This window comes from Indicator indicator, chromosome 24 (assembly GCF_027791375.1).
Source record: "Indicator indicator isolate 239-I01 chromosome 24, UM_Iind_1.1, whole genome shotgun sequence".
Lineage (NCBI taxonomy): Eukaryota > Metazoa > Chordata > Aves > Piciformes > Indicatoridae > Indicator > Indicator indicator.
In genome coordinates this window covers 1,069,872-1,085,905 of record NC_072033.1, presented here as the reverse complement: position 1 = coordinate 1,085,905, position 16,034 = coordinate 1,069,872, and positions in this window count along the sequence as shown.

The following is a 16,034-nucleotide window of genomic DNA, read 5'->3' as shown; positions in this document are numbered from 1 at the left end:
AACATGAAATGCAATGAATATGTGCAAAAGAGACAATATTTACATCCATTTACAATTTGTAAACAGCACAAGAACCCCCCTGGACAGAACCAGGGGGCTACCAACAGCTTCCCTCTCTTTCCCCCTTCCCTCTCCCGGTACACAGGACAAGAGAAAGAAGAGCAGAGAGTAGTTTGTTAGTACTTAACCACAAGAAGAACACAGCCAAGGTCATCAAAGCCAGCAGAAGCACCAGCCAGAGTGAAGGAAGCCAAAAAGAGAAAGAGTTAGTGTACAAAACTAACTTTGTGTTGGTTTCCGGACCAATGGGATTATTTAGACCTTATCATCACAGTCTCACAGTATATCAGAGGTTGGAAGGGACTTCAGGAGATCATCAGGTCCAACCCCCCTGCCACAGCAGGATCACTTAGGGTAGTCTGCACAGGAATGCATCCAGGTGGGGTTTGGAAAGTCTCCAGAGAAGGAGACTCCACAACCCCCCTGGGGAGCCTGTTCCAGTGCTCTCTCACCCTCCCTGTAAAGAAGTTTCTCCTCATGTTGAGCTGAAATCTTCTCTGTTCAAGTTTGAACCCATTGTTCCTTGGCCTATCACTGTGCACCACCCACAAGAGCCTGGCCCCCTCCACTTGCCCCCCACCCCTCAGATATTTATAGACACTGATCAGATCCCCTCTCAGTCTTCTCTCCAGACTAAACAGCCCCAGGGCTCTCAGTCTCTCTTCAAGTCCCCTAATCATCTTCATGGCTCTCCCTTGGATTATCTCCAGCAGGTCTCTGTCTCTCTTGTACTGGGAAGCCCAGAACTGGACACAGTATTCCAGGTGTGGGCTCACCAGGGCAGAGTAGAGAGGTAGAAGAACTTCCCTAGCCCTCCTGGACACCTTTCTTGATACACCCCAGGATCCCATTGGCTCTGTTGACCACAAGGGCACATTGTTGTTCCATAGAGAACTTGCTGTCCACCAGCACTCCAAGGTCTTTCTCTGTGGAGCTGCTTTCCAGCAGGGCAGCCTCTAACCTGTCCTGGTGCCTGCTGCTATCATTATTTTCCTTTTTACACCCAATGGCAATCTCTTTACATTCTACTACTTTCTACTCAACATTTGTGGAAAATTTTCTAGGCACAGCCTAAAACTACCACACAGGACTTCCCAGGTGACACAGGATTCCTGCTCACCTACTGTGAGTTCCTTGTAGACCTTATGGGTGCCACTGTTAGCTGGGAAAAAAAAGACTTACAACAACTTATATTACACACTCTGACCTTAAACTCTCTCAGCTAAAGTTAAATTCCTCCATGGAACACGCTGGATTTCACCATTTTCTTTCATTACCCAATATGTATGGCCTAGACCTTTGGTAGAGTCCACCCCTCAGATAGGTTTACTCCTACCCAAAGAAGCTGTTGCCATTTAAGCTTTTCCTGGAGCCCAAAAGCCAATGGAACAGATTTAGGCTGCCTCCCTTCTCCCCTTTTCCCTGCAGGGAAAGAATATTAGGCAGAAGGAGAAGAGAGAGGTAAAACAACAAAAGAACAATCTTGCATCCATTTGGAAGTGAAAAAGGGAAGTTTAACCAAACAAACCAAAAAAGAGTATTTAAATAAAAGGAAGGTTACAAAGGTATAAGGAAAAGGGATAAATCACAGAATCACAGGATCAGAGGATGCTAGAGGTTGGAAAGGACCTCCAAATATCACTGAGTCCAACCCCCCTGCCAGAGCAGGACCATAGAATCCAGCACAGGTCAACACAGGAACATATCCAGATGGGTCTGAAAGTCTCCAGAGAGGAAGACTCCACAACGTCTCTGGGCAGCCTGCTCCAGTGCTCTGGGACCCTCACAGTGAAGAAGTTTCTCCTCATGTTGAGGTGGAACCTCCTGCTGTAGTTTATACCCACTGCCCCTTGTCCTATCGCAGGGTACAACAGGTCAGAGCCTGTCCCTGTCCCTCTTGACCCCCAGCCCTCAGATACTTATAGACATTTACTAAATCCCCTCTCAGTCTTCTCTTCTCCAGACTAAACAGCCCCAGGGCTCTCAGCCTCTCCCCACAGGGCAGTGCTCTGTGTGCACAAAACCAGGCACAGCTGGCAAAGGATTCTCTGGCTGCGATGTGGATTCTCTTTGGATGCAGTCCCCTTAGGTGTCTGGGACTGTGTGGAACAGGCCTGACCATGTGGTTAACAGCTAACAGCAGTAGGGTGTCAGAGAGCACGAGGCAGGAAATTACCCCTCTTGAATAGGGTTGTGCCCAGGAAGTGGGAGTGGAATAAACTTTGACCCAGGGGCCCCTCCCCTGGGAGGCAGACAGGTCTCTCTGCCCACCTGGGGTCAGGTTTCTTCCAGCCCATCCCACCAGGACTTGACTTAACCCAGTACAGGAGACAAACCCCCCAGAGTTTTCCCCAACAGGTTCTTTTCACAAACAACAGGAACTCTATCTCCTTCTACCATTTGTAACAAGTCAGACTGAGCTGGACCTGCTGGGTTGACAGATCCTCTACTATTTGCCAACCAAGTGAGCTGTGCCAAATGTTTGTCCCAGTTTTCAGAAGTTCCACCCCCTATAGCTTTCAGGGTGGTGTTTTGATCGGGAATAACTTAACAAGGCAGGAATTATTAAAATGTAGTGTTGTAGTTTAAGCTTTCCCAGAGTCCAAAAACCCAAATGGAACAGATTTAGATTGTCACCCTGCTCTCTTTTTTCCCAGTAGGGGAAAGCAAATTAAGCAGGAGAAAAGAAAGGTAAACTTACGAAAGAAACAGTCTAGAATCGATTTGGAATTGGAGTTGAAGGAAGGTTACAAAGGTATAAGGAAAAAGGGTAAATAAAAATATCTACAAAACCAGGCCCAGGTGGCAAAGGATTCTCTGGATGCAATGTGGAATCTCTTTGGATGCAGTCCTTAGGAGTCTGGAGCAGCATGGAACAGGCCCCACCACATGGTTGGAGCAACAGCAGGAGCAGCAGGAGCAGCAGGAGCAGCCTCTCGGGCAGGAGCAAGAGAGAGAGAGACAGGAAACGACTCCCTGTGGTAGTTTCAGGCTGTGCCTTGAAAATTTCAGATCTTGAACAGAAAGTGGCAGAATGTAAATAAATTACTATTGGGTGTAAAAAGGAAAACAATGCTAAGTTCTAAACAATCCCACTGGCTAGATTACAAACATAGGCTGGTTGTGTAGGCTAACTTTCTCTCTCGTTTTGGCTTCCTCGCTCTGGGAGACACTAACTTGCTTCTGCTTGGCTTTGCTGACCCTGGCTGTGTTCTTTGTTCAGGCTGAATGTCCTCACAAAACAATTCTCTGCTCTTTCTCCTGTCCCTTTGTGTCTAGGGGACAAGGAGAGGAGCAGGGAAGCGGAAGCTATTAGTTCCCCTGTTTTTTGGCCAGGGGGGGTTCTTGTGGTGTTTATCAATTGTAAGTCCTTGTAAATATTGTCTCTTTTGTACATATTCATTGCATTCCATTGTAGATCATAGTTTTGCTTGTAAATACAGCTTCCTTTGCTTCCCACTGGGCTGTGCTGGCAATTCAATGTTGGGAGGAGTTTTCAATCCACCACACTCCCCTTAAAAAGGCTGTGGACAGGAAGTGGGAGTGGAAAAGGCTTTGACCCAGGGACCCCTTTCCCTGGAAGGGGGGACCAAGTCTCTCTGACCGCCTGGGTCAGGTTTCTTTGTCTACCTGGGGGCTAGGTTCTTTTCAGCCCACCCCCTCCTGGGCTGGGTGTAACCTGGCTTTTTCCTGAAAGCTCCACCTCAAAACTATACACAAACCCAGGCACATTTTAGCTCCAGATTCTAATCCAGGTGGGAATTTCACAAGAATTCTTATGGGCAATTTGGGTTCAATTTAGAGAATTCAGAAAATGGAAAAGGCTAAGTCACCAAATAGCTTTACCCCACTTAGAGGTGAGCCAGGACCCTAAGGAAATGTTGAGCCTGATGGGTTTGACTCACCAGGGCAGAGTAGGAATTTGGAGACTGTCCCTGGATCTCTCTTTGGTGGCAGCCTCCAGAGCTGCGAGTTCTATAATCTGACTTGTGGATCCCATGGCATAAATCCAAGGAGAATGGAACCCACCACAGTTGAAGTGCCTCCAGACACAGCTCCCACGAGGCAAACCTCATGGAGCAGCACTGCCTTAGCAGCACAGGGAAGCAGGACTGCTGGTGTGTTCCCAGCAAACAGCTGCAGTTTGCAGCAGAGGCAGGGCTGCTCCAGCAGGGTAGGGAGCAGGAACCCAGGGGATGCAGGGCCGGGGAGCAGCCAGGGCCAGGGAGCTGCCAGGGCCAAGGAGCTGCCAGGGCAGGGAGCAGGAACCCAGAGTATGCAGGAACCCAGGGGACGCAGGGCCAGGGAGCATCCAGGGCCAGGGAGCATCCAGGGCCAGGTGCTGCAGGCAAATGTCTCCAATCTCAAATCAAACCCCTCAGCAAATCTAGCTGTGGTGGGTTAAAAATTCCTCCCCCAACATTAACTTTTCCAGCCCAGCTCAGCTGGAAGCAGACGAAGCTGTATTTACAGGCAAAACTACAGTCTGCAATGGAATGCAGTGAATAGGCACAAAATACACAGGATTTACAATATTTACAGGGATTTACAATTAACAAACAGCACAAGGACCCTCCTGGTCAAAGACCAGGGGAGCTGCAACAGCTTCTCCCTCCCTGCCTCCCCATTACCCCTCTGTAAAAAAGGGACAAAAGAGAGAAGCAGAGGTATTAGACTTTGCCAAAACAATGCAGCCAAGATGAGTGAAGTCCTTGGAGGGTCCCTTCCAACCCAAACCATTCCATGTGTCTGTGATCTCTGCTGGGTTTCAGTTGTTTGCAGCAGGCAGAGGATGGCAGTGAAGCCCCAAGTCCAAGGCTGTAGCTGCAGTTCAGTAGCCCCTGGTGAGCAGAGGGAAGGAAACTGCAGGGTGAGCTGCTGCAGTTCAATGAGCAGCAGTGGTCAGAGAGGGCAAGGCACAGATTTTGGCAGGTGTACAGCTAGGACACACCAAAGGCATCTAGCTGCCATCTGGCACCCAGGTCAGGAGGTTTATCCCCAGGACTGTCTCTTCTGCCTTCCCAGAATCTGCTCTCCCGCAGCTCAGAGCAAAGTGCTCTGAAGATGAGGCACAGAGGGTCACAGAATCATGGCTGAGGAATGCAGGCAGAGCCATGGCCACGAGGGGATTCCTCCAGGGTTTATTTCATGGCAAAGAAACAGGGGAAGGAAAGCCAAAGAGAACCTTCCCACAAAGGGGTTTGCCCCACCCCTGTCCAGGTGTTTTGCTGCTCTCCTCCCCACCTGGCTGATTTCCAGTCCATCCTTTCAACCCACCTGCAGCACAAAGGACCAGGAGCCCTCCTCCCATGGGTGCTGCCACTGACCCTTTCCTTGCCTTTGCTTTGAGGCTGTGTGGGGACAGCCTGGCTGCCAGTCAGCATTGTTGTGTCCTTGCTGCAGCAGGGCTGTTTGACAGGAGGACAGCAGCCTGCTTTTTGTGACCTGGGGACATTTTCCCTCTGCTTTCTGCCTGTTAGGTCTTCATGAGGGACAGCTCTGGATTCCAGAGGGACAGAAGGTACACAGGATGCTGAATCTGGCCTAGTTCCCAAGCCCAGCAAGGTGTAAGAGGTACAGTATGGCCCTGGGAGGACTTTGGGACTCTTCAGAAATGACCAAGGGTGGGCACCGGGTGGACAGAGAGAAATGGGAGAGAGCAGAGCAGGAGGGAGGAGCTGGGAAAGGGGACCTGGAGAGGGTGCTTCAGTGCCAACCCTCATGCACCACACTCCTCACTAACACCAGGTTATGAAATGCAGCCCCAGCTGCTACAGCAGCATCACACCTCCACACTGACCTAGTTTGAGACAAAGGAAAGGCAGCTCTGGGCACACAGCAGGCTGCAGACAACTCCTGGTCTCTCCTCTGGAAGGAATGGCAGAGGGAGCTGCTGGTTCTTCCCCTCTCATTTCCCCTTGCCCCAGGACCCTCAGGTAACCTGAGCTGCTTTGTCTGCAGCACTGAGAAAGCCACCACTGGGAAGCATCTCCCTTCTGCATCCCAAACACAGGCAGGGTCCCACCTAGCTTCATCAGGACCCTCCTGGTTTCATCTAGGCCTGCTCAGCTTCATCTGGACATGTAAGCAACAGGAACATCTGTCTGGAGCAAAGCAACATCCCTGCAAAGCTTTGGAGGCCTGGGGGCACACACCTAGGGGAGGGGACCCCTGCCAGCCATCCCCACCCCTTCCTCCTGTGGGCAAAGAGCAACCTACTGAGGGTCAACAAGGATGAGTGCAGAGTCCTGCACCTGGGAAGGAATAAACTGCAGCAGGACAGGCTGGGTGGGGATCTGCTGGAGAGCAGCCCTGAGGAGAAGGAGCTGGGAGTTCTGGTGGGTAACAAGTTCTGCATGGGACAGAAATGTGCCCTGGGGGCCAAGAAGGCCAAAGGGGTCCTGGGGTGCATTCAGAAGAGTGTGGCCAGCAGAGCCAGGGAGGTTCTCCTCCCCCTCTGCTCTGCCCTGCTGAGACCTCACCTGGAATATTGCATCCAGGTCTGGGCTCCCCAGTTCAGGAGGGACAGAGATCTGCTGGAGAGAGTCCAAGGGAGGGCTCCAAGGATTCTGAAGGGACTGGAGACTGCCTGGGGAGGAGAGGCTGAGAGCCCTGAGGGTGTTTAGTCTGGAGAGGAGAAGACTGAGAGGGATCTGATCAATGTCTATCAATAGCTGAGGGCTGGGGCTCAGGACCAGGGGCAAGAGATGGAAACTGCAGCACAGGAGGTTCCAGCTCAACATGAGGAGGAACTTCTGCACTGTGAGGGTCCCAGAGCCCTGGAGCAGGCTGCCCAGAGAGGTTGTGGAGTCTCCTTCTGTGGAGCCTTTCCAGCCCTGTCTGGATGTGTTCCTGTGTGACCTGTGCTGGATTCTCTGGTCCTGCTCTGGCAGGGGTTGGACTGGAAGATCTCCAGAGGTCCCTTCTTGTAAGCTGGCAGGTTGGGGCAGGGTGATAGCAGAGTGCCCTGCAACTGCTGTGCCACAAGTTTTCAGTGCAGGTGTGGACAACCTCCTGGGAGTCCCAGCACAAGCAAGGCTGAGCCACAGAATGTTAGGGGCTGGAAGGGACCTCCAAAGCTCATCCAATCCAACCCCCCTGATGGAGCAGGAGCACTCAGGGCAGGGCACACAGGAAGCACACAGAGAAGTAGGACCTCTTCAGGAGATGTCTTCAGGTGGCTGAATTTCAGTTCCCAGGGAGCAGGACAGACAAACAGACCACAGGAGGCATTTAGAGATTCATCACAGAGCCACAGAATGGGAGGGGTTGGAAGGGACCTCCAGAGGTCATCCACTCCAAGCCCCCTGCCAGAGCAACATCATCCAGGGCAGGAACACATCACACAGGAACACACCCAGGCAGGTCTTGAATATCTCCAGAGAGGGAGATATCCTCTGCTTGCTCCATGGAGGGCTTTGCAAATGCACATCCATCCCTCTGCACGTCTTGGGCAGCATTGGGTAGAACACAGCAGTTTGGGTCCCAGGGGGTCTCACTGGCTGGAACCTGCAGCCTGCTGTCCCCAGCATGTGCCCCAAGTGCCCTGCAAGACAGCAGAGGCTGACCCTTGCTCACTGCCCTGCTCCTGCTGAAAGCTCTCCTGTTCTTATCTTGCCTTCCTTCCTCTCATTTTCCTGTTCAATGCTTTGCATTTCCTTCTTCAGAGCACATCCCAACTCCTGGAGAACTTTGAGAGTCTTCTCTCTAGGGCCAGGATTCCCTTGGGACTTGATTATCCTACCAGGGATGATTGCATGAAAAAAAGTTCTGTCTCTCTCAGGAGTTCCTCAAGTTCAGTCAGTTCCTATCCAAACTCTCTGTCATATCCCAGCCATTGGTGTGCACAGGATCTGAGGAGGAGGAGGAGGATGCCAAAAAGCAAAAAAAAAAAAAAAAATAGTGGTATGTAGAGCATGGGTTGGAAGGGACCTCCAGAGATCATCCAGTCCAACCCCAGGGCAGCTCACACAGGAACACAGCCAGGGGGGGCTTGAAAGTCTCCAGAGCAGGAGACTCCACAACCTCTCTGCGCAGCCTGCTCCAGGCCTCCAGCACCCTCACACCAAAGAAGTTTCTCCTCATGTTGAGGTGGAACCTCCTGGGTTCCAGGTTGTGTCCCTTGCCCCTTGTCCTGTCCCAGGACACCACTGAACAGAGCCTGGCCCCTTCTGCTTGACACCACCCTGCAGGTATTTGTCACCATTGATCAGATCTCCTCTCAGCCTTCTCCTCTCCATTCTAACCAGCCCCAGGGCTCTCAGCCTTTCCTCATGAGACCTGTTCCAGCCCCTTCAGCATCCTCATAGCCTCCATTAGACACTCTCCGCTCTATCCCTGGTCCCTCTTGAGCTGGGAGCCCAGTACTCCAGCTGTGGTCTCACCATTGCAGAGCAGAGTGGGAGAAGAACCTCCCCTGAGTGGCACATCAGGAAGAAAAACTCTTTGTGGTATGTTCTGGGGTGGCTTGGCAGACCTTGGCCCTCCCCACCAGCCCAGTGGGCATCAGGAGGTAGGCCCAGCAGAGATGTCCTGAAGACCAAGCAGGAGACCACAGGCAAGCACCAAGGCTCCCACGGCTGTAAGGCACCACTGAGCTGCCATGAGGCCTCAGGAGCTGTATGCAGGCTTCACATTAAGGTCCCCAACCCCTCCTGCTCATGAAGTGAGCTGCAGGGAGACCCTTCCAGTGCGAGGGGACCCTGCAGCACTGAGAAGTCAGAGCTGCAGCACCTGGGCTTCATCCAGAGCCAGGTGACTGGAAGGGGGATGTGTACATGGGCTGGGTGAGCCCCTTGGGACACCTTTAGGTGGCAGGCTGGCTGGCATTCATAAAGCAAGTCTCTACAGGCTGGCCAGGGACTGGCTGGAGAGCAGCCCTGAAGAAAAGGCCTTAGGGGTGCTGGGGGAGGAGAAGCTCAGCAGGAGCCAGCAGTGAGCACTTGCAGCCCAGAGAGCCAAGCAGAGCCTGGGCTGCAGCAGGAGAAGTGTGGCCAGCAGGGCCAGGGAGGGGATTCTCCCCCTCTGCTCCACTCTGCTCAGACCACACCTGGAGCTCTGGGTCCAGTTCTGGAGCCTCTGTTCCAGGAAGGCTCTGGAGGTGCTGGAAGGTGTCCAGAGAAGGGCCATGAGGAGGAGCAGAGGGCTGGAGCTGCTCTGCTCTGGAGACAGCCTGAGAGAGTTGGGGTTGTGCAGTCTGGAGAGGAGAAGGCTCCCAGGAGACCTTCTTGTGGCCTTCCAGGATCTGAAGGGAGCTCCAAGAAAGCTGGGGAGGGACTTTTGAGGGTGTCAGGGAGTGATAGGACTGGGGGGGTGGAGCAAAACTAGAAGTGGGGAGATTCAGATTGGATGTCAGGAAGAAATTCTTCCCCAGGAGGGTGGTGAGAGCCTGGCAGAGGTTGCCCAGGGAGGTGGTGGAAGCCTCATCCCTGGAGGTTTTTGCAGCCAGGCTGGATGTGGCTGTGAGCAACCTGCTGTGGTGTGAGGTGTCCCTGCCCATGGCAGGGGGTTGGAGCTGGGTGAGCCTTGAGGTCCCTTCCAACCCTGACAATTCTCTGATTCTATGAAGTCACTCACCTGCCAAGGAGGTTTCCTAGGCAGATGAGACACCACCACCTTACCTCCATTGCTGCATGGAGAGTGAAGAGCAAAGGGTAGCTGTGCCTCTGTTCTCCTGGTGATGCTCTCACAGCTCTCAGTGGGACCCTCCAAGTGACACTAAACCCAGGGATGCTCCTCAGGAGACCCTGGAAGCATTTCTGAGCAGCCCAGAACAGGCAGCACTGCCTGCTGCTGAGACCTTGGCACCTGCTCTGCCCCTGGGATGAAGGTTCCTGGCAGCAGGGGGAAACTCCCTGTGGAGAATGATAGACTGAGAGAATGGGTTGGGTTGGAAGGGACCTTAAAGCTAATCCAGCTCCAACCCCTGCCATGGGCAGGGACACCTCCCACCAGCACAGCTTGCTCAAGGTCTCATCCAGCCTGGCCCTGAACACCTCCAGGGAGGGCACAGCCACAGCCTCCCTGGGCAACCTGTGCCAGTCTCTCCCCACCCTCACTCTCAACAATTTCTTCCTCCTCTCCACTCTCAATCTCCCCTCTCCCAGCTCAAAGCCATTCTCCCTCATCCTGCCACTCCCAGCCCTTGTCACAAGTCCCTCCCCAGCTCTCCTGGAGACCTTCAGGTACTGGAAGGCTGCTCTGAAGTCTCCCTGGAGCCTTCTCTTCTCCAGGCTCAACAGCCCCAACTCTCCCAGCCTGTCCCCATAGGGGAGGTTCTGCAGCCCCTGATCATCTCTGTGGCCTCCTCTGGAGCTTCTCCAGCAGTTCCAGGTCCTTCCCAGAGCTGGGGAAGTGAGTGGCAGCAGGAGGCTGGAGGGAGGTCTGTTGTGTAATGAAGTGTTTGTTCTAGGTAGATATTTTTATCCCCTGTGATTAGATTCTGAATTCTTTGAATCATCTTTAATGCAAGGCCCTAGGAGGCAGCAGCCCCCTCGCTGGGTGCCACCTGAGGAGCTGCTGCTAATTGTGGGGCTGCTGGGCTGGGCACGTGTGGGCAGTGCCACCTCACACACACACCCCCTGCACCACTCTGCCAGCTCCTAGCAGCAGGCTGAGGGCACTCAGCTTTCTTCTGCAGGTTACAAATCCTTTAGTCCTTACCCAGCTTGTTCCTGAGCCTGCTGCTGGGTTTCTGCCTCTAAAGCCACCCAGGTGTCAGCAGCCAGCTCAGGGGGCTGGGCTGAGGGTTATGTGGGAGGTAAGGGCTCAGAATCACTCACAGAATGCTTTGGGTTGGAAGGGATCCCCAAAGGGCATCCAGACCAAGCCTCCTGCACTCATCAGGGACAGCCTCAACTGGATCAGGTTGCCCAGAGCCCTGTCCAGCCTCCCCTTGAAGATCTCCAGGGATGGAGCCTCAACCACCTCCCTGGGCAACCTGTTGCAGTGTTCCACCACCCTCCTGGTGCAGAACTTGTTCCTCACATCCAATCTCAATCTGCTCTGCTCTAGTTTGAAGCCATTGCCCCTGGTCCTGTCCCTGCAGGCCTTTGCAAACAGTCTCTCTCCATCCTTCCTGTAGCTCCCTTCAGGTACTGGGGTGTTGTTATTAGGTCTCCCTGGAGCCATCTCCAGGCTGAACACCCCCAGCTCCCTCAGCCTGTCCCCATGGCAGAGCTGTAGAACTTGTTCCTGACATCCAATTTCCATGGAGCTCTACAAGAACTGAGGATTAGCTATGTCCAATGGGCTCCTGCAGCCCTGTCAGGACAGGATTTTCCTCCTCCTGGAGCACTCCTGCCTTACAGGCTGCTCCTTCTTTGGTGCTTCTGCCTGCCTGCCTCCCCTGAGCAGCCTCCTGGCCCTGAGTGGTCAGCCCTGCCCCAGCAGCACCTGTCCCTCTCCCAGCAGTGCTGCTCAGCACCTGAACAAGTCTGTGACTGTTAGATAACTGCCAAGAGGCTCTCTGGCTTCTTGCTGGCACCACCTGGAGCAAGGTCTGGCTGCATGCCTGGTGCCTGGCCCCACATTTGGGTGTTTTGCTGCTGTGGTGCTTTGTGTTCTTCAGATGGGACACAGCAGAGGTTAAGGTGAGGCAGCCAAGCTCTGCTGGGAGGTGCTAGGTTCCTGCCCCCATTCAGCAATGAGGAGGGCCCTTGGCCTGCGTGCAGCATGGGGGGGCAGCAGCTTTGGTGTTTCCACAGGGAACGAACTTGGAAGCTGTTGGAAAGCTCTGCTGGTGGGAAAAAGCACGAAATGTATGGCTCAGCTGTGAGGGGGAGGCAGAGAGCACAGGAAAGTGAAAGGAGGAATTATGCTTGTGGCTGTGGTTTGGGGAGAAAGAAAAGCTCTTCAAGTGCTGTCTGCAGTGAGGCACCCTTCAGCCATGGCACAGCAGCATGGCCAGGAGCCCTCCCAGGCTTCCTTGTTTGAGCATCAGCCAGCAATGAGCCCTTATGGCCAAGAAGACCAATGGCATCCCAGGCTGCATCATGAAGAGTGTGGCCAGCAAGCCAGGGACGTTCTCCTCCTCCTCTGCTCTGCTCTGCTGAGACCACAGCTGGAGTCCTGCCTCCAGTTCTGGGCTCCCAGGTTCAAGGACTGCTGGAGAGGGGACAGCAAAGGGCTGCAGAGCTGCTGAGGGGACTGGAACAGCTCTGGTGGGGAAAGGCTGAGAGAGTACAGCCTGGAGAAGAGCAGCCTGAGGGGGTGTGTCGGTGTGAGCTGAAATTCCCCCCCCACCAACAATAACCAGGCTAGCTCAGTCTGGAAGCAAATGAAAAGCTGTATTTACAAGCAGAGTCTAAAATCTACAATGAAATGCAATGAATATGTACAAATATACAAAATTCACAACATTCACAAATATATACAATCAACAGAAAAAGCACAACCGATCTCCCTTTGCTTCCCCCCAAGGGGACCCTCCCAAAGGGGCCTCCCTCTCCCAGGAGCTTCCCCCCCAGACCCCCCTGGACAGAGAAGCAGAGTTAGTTAAGCAGAAAGTTGTTAACTTAGCTGCCAAGGTCAGTGTGTTATCTTCAGCCAGAAGAGAAGAAGAAACAGCAGCCAGACAGCCCAGCAACTGCCCCCACTGCCGAACGCAGAATGTGCAGAATGCCTACTTTGTTTTGGGTAATAGTTCTTAAACATTTCTATCTATCCAATGGAAGTGTTTAGAACAATCGTTATTTTGCTTTCTTACACCCAATAGTGACTTATTTACATTCTTTCACTTTCTCTGTTCTGAACTTTGCAAGGAAAAATTAAAAAGACAGTTTCAAACCATCACAGTCCACCCCTTCTAAACAATTCCATTGGCTGCTACTATCATTTATCTAATCTAAAATAATATCTACAACAATAGGTGAATAAAGACCATAGTCCATTCCGGCTATCTCAGATGTAGATGATTCAAAAGAGTCAAATCACAGGAAAAACAAACAATTTGTTTCCTCGCAGATGGAGCGAAGAAAGGAACAGGGACTCTCAGGTGACTCAGGGCTCTCAGGGTTCGTGCACCGTAGATCTCATGAACTCTCCTCTTGGGCGCGATGCTGTATCTGTGCAACACTCTGAATTTAACCTCTCTCAGCCAAAGTTAGATTTCTTTGTGGAATACACTGAATTTCACCATTTTCTTGCATCACCCAATAGGTGTGACCAGGACCTTCAGCAGAAACCACCCCTCGGACAGGTTTGGCCTCTCCTGAAGGAGAAAATACCCAAACAGTTTTGCCTAACAGATTCTTTTCTCTGATAACAGGAACTCTATCACCTTCCTCCTTTCGCAACAAATCTGATTGGGCAGGTCCAGCTCGATTCACTGAACCTCTACTATTCACCAACCAGGTTGCTTGTGCTAAATGTTTCTCCCAGTTTTTCAAAGATCCACCCCCCATGGCTTTGAGAGTGGTTTTCAGCAAACCGTTGTAGCGTTCGATCTTCCCTGCAGCTGGTGCATAGTAGGGAATGTGGAATATCCACTCGATGCCGTGCTCTTTGGCCCAGTTTTTTACAAGATTGTTCTTGAAATGAGTTCCATTGTCCGACTCAATCCTCTCTGGAGTTCCGTGTCTCCACAGGATTTGTCTCTCCAGGCCAAGAATGGTGTTACGTGCAGTTGCATGAGGAACTGGATAAGTTTCCAGCCATCCAGTGCTTGCCTCTACCATAGTCAGCACATACTGCTTACCAGATCGAGAACGAGGTAGAGTGATGTAGTCAATCTGCCAGGCTTCACCATACTTGTACTTGGACCATCGGTCACCGTACCACAAGGGCTTGATCCGCTTTGCCTGCTTAATAGCAGCACAAATGTCACAGTCATGGATGACTTGTGTGATAGCATCCATGGAAATGTCAATGGATCTGTCACGAGCCCATCGGTAGGTTGCATCTCTGCCTTGATGTCCTGACGAGTCATGGGCCCACCGAGCTAAGAACAGCTCACCTCGGTGTTTCCAGTCAAGATCAGGATCAGGATCAGAGTTTGTGTCCACCTGGGAAACTCTTGCAGCTAGATCTGCCTGATGGTTGTGTTGTTGTTCCTCTGTAGCTTTGCTCTTAGGAATGTGAGCATCGATGTGTCTCACTTTCACTGGGATTCTCTCAATGCGAGCAGCAATGTCTTGCCACAGATCTGCAGCCCAGATTGGCTTTCCTTTCCTCTGCCAGCCATTCTTCTTCCAGTCTTTCAGCCAACCCCACAAGGCATTGGCTACCATCCACGAGTCGGTGTAGAGATAAAGCTTTGGCCATCTCTCACGTTCAGCTATGTTAAGAGCTAGCTGGACAGCTTTTACCTCTGCAAATTGACTGGATTCTCCTTCTCCATCTCTCGCTTCTGCAACTCTGCGCGTTGGACTCCACACTGCAGATTTCCATCTCCGCTTGTTCCCAACAAGACGACAGGAACCGTCTGTGAACAAAGCATATCTCTTTTCATCATCAGACAGATCACTGTAAGGAGGAGCTTCCTCTGCACGAGTTACTCTCTCCTCTGGAGGTTTTGCACAGCTTGTGCCTTCTGGCCAGTTTGTGATCACCTCCACCAAACCAGGCCTTTCGAGATTTCCCATTCGAGCTCTCTGTGTTATCAGAGCCATCCACTTAGACCAGGTAGCATCTGTTGCATGATGTGGTGAAGAACCTTTGCCTTTGAACATCCAATTCAGAACTGGCAATCTAGGAGCTAGAAGAAGTTGTGACTCAGTTCCAATCACTTCAGAAGCAGCTTTCACTCCTTCATAAGCAGCTAAAATCTCTTTCTCTGTTGGAGTGTAGTTTGCCTCTGAGCCTCTGTAGCCACGACCCCAGAAACCAAGAGGACGTCCTCGTGTCTCCCCTGGAGCTCTTTGCCATAAGCACCAGGTTGGACCATTGTCACTCGCGGCCGTGTACAGAATGTTCTTAATGTCTGGACCAGTTCGGACAGGTCCCAGACCCATCGCTTGGACTACCTCTCGCTTGATCTGGTCAAAGGCTGCTTGTTGCTCAGGACCCCATTGGAAACTGTTTCTCTTTCGAGTCACATCATAGAGAGGTTTCACAATCTGACTGTATCCAGGAATGTGCAGTCTCCAAAATCCCACTATGCCTAAGAAACGCAGAGTTTCTTTCTTGTTGATGGGATTTGCCATGGTGGAGACTCTGTTTATCACATCCATTGGGATGTGACGGCGACCATCTTGCCACCGCACTCCCAGAAACTGGATTTCTCTGGCAGGTCCTTTCACCTTGTCTCGCTTGATAGCGAAACCAGCTTGCAAGAGAATGTCAAGGATTTTGTTACCTTTCTCGAAGACTTCTTCAGCAGTCTCACCCCAGACGATGATGTCATCGATGAACTGAATGTGTTCTGGAGCTCCACCTTTCTCCAAAGCATCATGGATCACTGCATGGCAGATGGTTGAACTGTGAATCCACCCCTGGGGCAAACGATTGAATGTGTACTGAATGCCTCTCCAGGTGAAAGCAAACTGAGGCCTGCATTCCTCTGCTATGGGAATAGAGAAGAAAGCATTAGCAATGTCTATGGTAGCATACCATTTGGCCTGCTTGGATTCCAGCTCATATTGGAGTTCCATCATGTCTGGTACAGCTGCACTCATGGGTGGAGTTACTTCATTCAAGGCACGGAAATCAACTGTCAGACGCCACTCTCCATTCTGCTTTCTCACAGGCCAGATTGGACTGTTGAAAGGTGAATGAGTTTTGCTGATGACCTTCTGACTCTCCAACTGACGAATCAAGTTTTGAATGGGCACCAAAGAGTCACGGTTGGTTCTGTATTGTCTGTGATGCACAGTTTGAGAAGCAACCGGCAGCTTTACATCCTCTATCTCATGTTGTCCCACAACTGCAGATTCATCTGAAAGCTCAGGTCTAATGGACAACTTCAATTTTCCTCCATCAATTTCTACAGTTGCTATTCCAAAAGCCCATTTGTAACCCTTAGGGTCTTTAAAACG